Genomic DNA, 5,752 nt, shown 5'->3' on the forward strand with positions numbered 1-5,752 from the left:
GCTGGAGTGCCATCTGCTGCTGTGCCCCTGCTCCCGTGCCTGGCCCCACCTTTCCTCACTCATTTCTGGTGGTTTTTCTGGCCCCGGCAGCTTCACGCGGCTGCTCCTCGCCACGTACCCACACGACGTGCTGGTTCACACCAAGGCACAGCCATGTCGCCAGCCCCGGCACCAGAGAGGTGGTATTTGAACATTCAGAAACATACTGGAAGAATTAGAGCTATGGATTTGACAAGACAGCCAAACATTTCACGCCTGCCCCGATAAAGCAGTCCTTCCAGTGAAGTCCCTCAGGAAGGGCTGGGCTGCCCCACATCCCTCCCGAGCATCCCCTCTGCTCCGGGGCCAGGAAAGCGGTGAGACTGGGAGGCTGCCCAGGCTGGGGGCAGGGGGGGGCACCGGCAGAGGCATTGGGTGCTCATGGGAGAGCAGGGACTCCTGCCTGCTCTCCTTCGGGCGGTGACATCCCTTGGCACCCACCTGTCCTTGCTCCCCGTGTGGGAGGAGGGGAGCAGCGTGCCGAGCCCTGGCGGAGGCTGCAAGTCAGCAGCCTCTGGGCACCGTCGGAGCCCACGAGGGCTGCACGGCAGCAGCTAGCCAAGGAAGAGCAGCAAGCGGAGAATCCCGGCTCCTGGAGAGGGGTCGGTGCAGGAGGGCAGAGCCCAAGCACAGCAGCCAGCTGGCCCCGGCTCAGCCCAGCTCCTCGCCTGCTGCGCTTGCGTGGGGCCCTGCGAGCACAAGGGCAACTGGAAAGTTCCAATGTATTTCCTAGTGGGATTCTGTCATCTCCTCCAGACACTGGCTTCCAGCCAGCATCTAGGTGTCTATAGCAAACCTCACGGTCAGCTGCTCCTGCAGAGCTTCGCAGGGGAACATGATATAACCAAGAGATGCTCTTATGTTGCTATCTGCGGCTACAAACAAAAAAAGAGTATTTCTTGAGAGGGCCAAAAAAGTGGGTTATGTGCACTCGGAGAGAGACACAGACACTCTAGACCCAGACGCCACACAGGAGAGAAACCCAGATCCGCAAGTTACTTTGAAAGTGCTGTTTTCCAGAAACGAGGGCACCTCACTAGAAACAGCATGAAACATCTCTTCAGCATTCTTGAATCCAAACTGCAGAGTTTGAGTACCAAAAAAAAAGTAACATCACACACACAGAGTTCTGAAGCTGGGACACGAAGTGCCCAAACCAGTGAGCCCCTTTGATCCATCTCCCTCTTCCAGGGGAAGGCTGAAACCTTGGTGCAGTCACAGCTACAGCACAACCCACCATCCCCTCCAGCTCACCCCAAGGGTGGAGAACACCATCATAAACATTCAACCCTGTTTTTAGACACCAAAATACACACCTGGGAATCTGCAGCAGCTTTTCTACATTCTTCATTCAGCAAAAGGAGGAAAGCCTCGGGCACATGCTCACCTCCAAAACAGCACTATAGGACTAGAAAGGGTCCAGGGCTGAGTGCGGGGAGGATGCACAGCACCCACCGGCTCCCACCTAAGGAGCTAAATAGACCTCGACGCTTCAGCCTGGAGCAGAGACAGGTGACAGAAGAGAAGTCTATAAACTCGCAGGCAGTATAGACAAGCCAAAGCAGGGGCCATTACTCACCTTTCCACCGTATCAGGATGATGGATTAGCTGGGGATGCTTTCAGGCAATTTAGAAAACAAACAGGAAGCACTTTTTCCACTCACACATAATTAAGTTGTGGGACATATTGCCACAGGATGTTGTGAAGGTCAGAAGGACAAATGGACTCAAAACGCCATCACACAAGCTCACCACAGATAGTCTGTATGTGTCTATTAAGGGCAATGCTGCGCACGGTGCTTGGCTCTGAAGCCCCTGCACCGCTGGTCACCAGGAGCTGGGAGGGTGCCGGGGCAAACCCGCCGGCAGTGATCCCTCTCTGGTACCTTTTGACTGAATTCCCTGGGCTGGGGGAGTGGGTGGGGGCCAGGCAGCCCTTCGGCCCCCTCGGCTGCGGTGAGCAGTCTCACATAGCAGAGCCCCATCACCCCGCACTTCTGTCCTACAAGAACCGTTCACGTTTCCCCTGACAAAAAGCCCGAGCCCTGAGACTCTCCCTCAAAAGCCATCATCCCTGCTGTTGCCCAGTGCAGCCAAGATTGTTTCCTCATGCTTTGCTGGTTTTTCTTTTGAAGGGGGTGGGGAAGGAAGAGAAGCAGAGGTGACTGAAGCCAAAGCACAGCCCCCAAGGCAATAAACTAAATGCAAGACACATGTTCTTTAATTCTTGCTCAGCAGCCTCCGACATGCAGGCTTCCTAGGAACAGCACCAAGACGGGACCGGATAATTTTGTGGATGCAGTAGAACAAAAGTAAAAATAAAGCTTGCATCTCATTTTTTTCTTTTCAGGAAAACCCCACTGCCAATGAAGTTTCCACCATGGAAGCGCAGAGCCAGGTTTCCTGCCATGCGGCAAGCAGGCTGCATACGTGGCTACAAGTGGAGCTGAACCATGCTCCTTGTGTCCATGCTCCAAGCACCCGTGTCAGGCGGGTGCCGTTATTCTCCATCTGCTCCAAAAACACTCTCCTCACTCCCCGCTGCCTCCCCGCCTCAAGAGCCTTTGAGCCGATGTGCCAGAGGAAAATCATCCCAGGGCTCTGCCCAAGGCCCGCCCCGGTGCTCGGGAGGGTCCGGCAGGACGGTGCCACTCGCTGCAGGGACCAGCTCAGCCGAGCCCGCGAGGCGAGGGAGCCCCATAGGACCCCACTCGTCCCAGGGAAGAGCCCAAGGAGGGAGCTCCGGGCTTCCTGGGGAACGCTGGAGTGTGCCACGGCTGGCGGTAGGCTGTCCCAGTGGAAGTTATAAATTAGGCATCTCCAGAGACCTCATCCATTTTACCTGTAATAAAATTACCACTTTTCAAAAAGGAAAGCCCCTTTGAATGGCTTCAGTCAAACGAACCCTGTGGGACAGCTTAGCTTAGGTCTGCAGTCAAGAATCACACAGCCACTTCAGGGACGCTTATGACAAGCAGCGCGACCCCACCTCGGCTACGTCCCCCAGATCTGGCGGGGCACAAAGCACCACCACTGCAACTTGGAAAGGAAGATGCAAATACAACTTGTTTCAGCCTCCCCTGCTCCTTTCCCAACCTCTGCCTTTTCCCCTGCTCTTTTCCAAGCAGTCCATAGTCAACTCTGCCCTCTCAGCATCACCATTCACTCTTGTCTGTAATGAAATCCAAACAATCAAAACCCCAACACAAAACAAAAAGTCCTGTGCCCCTGGATTACTACTGAAGCTATTAACATACCTACACAGGCTGAGACCTTTGATTTTAAAGAAAGAAGAGATGCCTATTTACTACTTGCCAACACCTCCTTATTTTGGTTAATCTCACCCTACAACATTCTATTTACTACAGCTTAAAATAGGCAGTTTACAACACAAACAGAGAACGGGAAGGTTCCCATACTGCAGGCCCAGAGGAAAACCCAGGACGCAGGGCAGACACTGGGAGACCTCCCCGTGCCATTGCTGCGGGTTCCCAGCTTTGATGCACCCCTCAAAGTGGGGGAAAGCACCAATGCTACAAGGAGTTAAACTTCCTTATGAACAAGAATTACTAACACATTGATCCCCATGCGTGCAGACTAAGTAGTCCAGGGCTATTCTAAACTCCTAAGGAAAAGCTCCTTCCACTTCCAAACCAATCTGCATTTGAGCCTAACGACTACGGACGGAATCTTGGAAAGTTCTCTAGGATATGGGAATAGAGCTGAGGGAGACCCATTTGCTTCCAAACCCTGGAACTGCAGCCCCTGCATTCCCTTGGGATGATGCTAGCACCTCGGGACTGCCAGGCTGAATTCTATTCTACTCTGACATTTGATAAGCAAGCCCCCTGGACCGCTGCCTGCCCTGCTTCCTACATCCCGCAGAGGTGACAACGGCTCTGCTTCACCTGTGCGGCAGGACTCCAGCACTGGGAGCAGCCTCAAAGGAAAAAAAAGCCAGTTTGCATGCAACGAGTCAGAGCAGCACTGGTGTGAGATGAAGGGTTAGGACAGCACCTGCACAGCACCATGCCCGTGAGGGACCATCCCAAGGGGGAGCGCCTTACACAGCGCTGCGCCTTCTCTGGTGGCAGCTCACCACGGCAAGCAAAGCCCCAGCCCCACCGCTTCCACACTTTTATTGTTTTACACTCCCACGTTCTGGCTCAAGGTTACAGCTCAAGAAATCACTGACCACTCTTTCCTCCTTGCACAACCACCGGTTTGTAGTTCTCTGTCCCCATGTGACTCAGCCCTGGGGATAAAACTTCCCTGAACAAAGAAAAAGCCCTGGAGAGAAATTCAGAAGAAATGCAAGTGAACTTGAACTGTTCTGGACACCCCCACCCTGTACCACACCGACACCAGGGCACAGGCTTCTTCGTTTTCTCTCGACCTTTCCTCTCCAGCCTGCCCGCCACACCACAAGGTCACTGCCTCAGGGCTGCAATGCAAACCCTCCTCCAGGGACCCGCTCCTGCCCAAGAGAACTGGTTAGTGAGGGGACCCTCACCCAGCAGGGAGGGCACCCCGCGAGGCGCTGACCCACTCTGTTAGAGCTGAAGGACAGACAGCCTCCTCCACAGCTACAGGGCTGCCTTCTCCCCTTCGCCAGAACTGCCCAGGGAAAGGGACGAGTGGCAGGTGACTTGGAACAGCCCATCGCAGCGACTGCCTGCAGCAGCAGTGCACAGCCGTGCAGCCCGGCATGCCATGCACCGCGCTGTGTGTGTCAGCAACACTTCAACCACACAGTGCAAAAAGCCAGTGACCCAATTTCTGCCTGGGAGATCACACCTGATGGCGAAACCCATCCCTCAGCAGATAGCAGAGGCTGGCAAGACTGAGAAACCCTGCCAAGGGAAACCCTCTGCCAGGGGTGAGGAGCAAGAACAGATGTTGTCAAACTTTGCTAGCTTCCAACCCCACTAACCTTCCCTCAGAAACCCCGGGTTCACCCTTTACCCATCACTTGCTTAAGCAGCACTGAGATGTAGTCCAGAGCATCACGGGTCGTGTGTATATTCTGCAACGAACCCAATGGATTGGCTTTAACCCTTGAGGCGAGGAAGGCCAGTATCGGGGACACTGAACGACTGCACACATGCGTGACACACAGATGACAAAGGCAGCACCCCGAGCTTAACACCCTGCTCTGTGCAGCCCATGCGCACTCAGTCCAGTCCGTGCCTTTGCTGCTTCTCCATGCAGAGTGTGTGAATAAATCCTGCTGCAGGAATACTCCCAGTTGTGAGGTGCTCCAATACCAGGGTAAGAACAAACAGTTCACTGGGACACCAGTTCACATCCTTGCACTGCTCAGCTCAAACAAGAAACCTGTCAGCATTTCACAGAGGGGATTTTACAGCCTGCACAACAGAATAGACTCGCAAGTTTCGCTTTTCAACACACAAGTGTGACAAAAGGGATGTCCCTGAGTCCAGAGCAAATTAATTCCACAACTATAGAACAGTTTCAACAGCCTTGAGTACCAGTGCTCGGACTAAGGCTTTCTAACAACTAATTCATCATAAGAATTACCCCGGTTTCCAGCTAGAACTAAAAGGAACCCCGGGAGATTTGGAGCTGGACCTTTCTATATCTGTTGAAATGCCATCATGATCTTATCTTACCTGCTTATGCCGCTGAGCTCCCTTCCCAACCCAGTATCACAAGTGTTCAGGAAATGAAGGCTCTTAGTCATCACAGTTGA

Source organism: Falco cherrug, chromosome 1, assembly GCF_023634085.1.
Source record: "Falco cherrug isolate bFalChe1 chromosome 1, bFalChe1.pri, whole genome shotgun sequence".
Taxonomy (NCBI): domain Eukaryota; kingdom Metazoa; phylum Chordata; class Aves; order Falconiformes; family Falconidae; genus Falco; species Falco cherrug.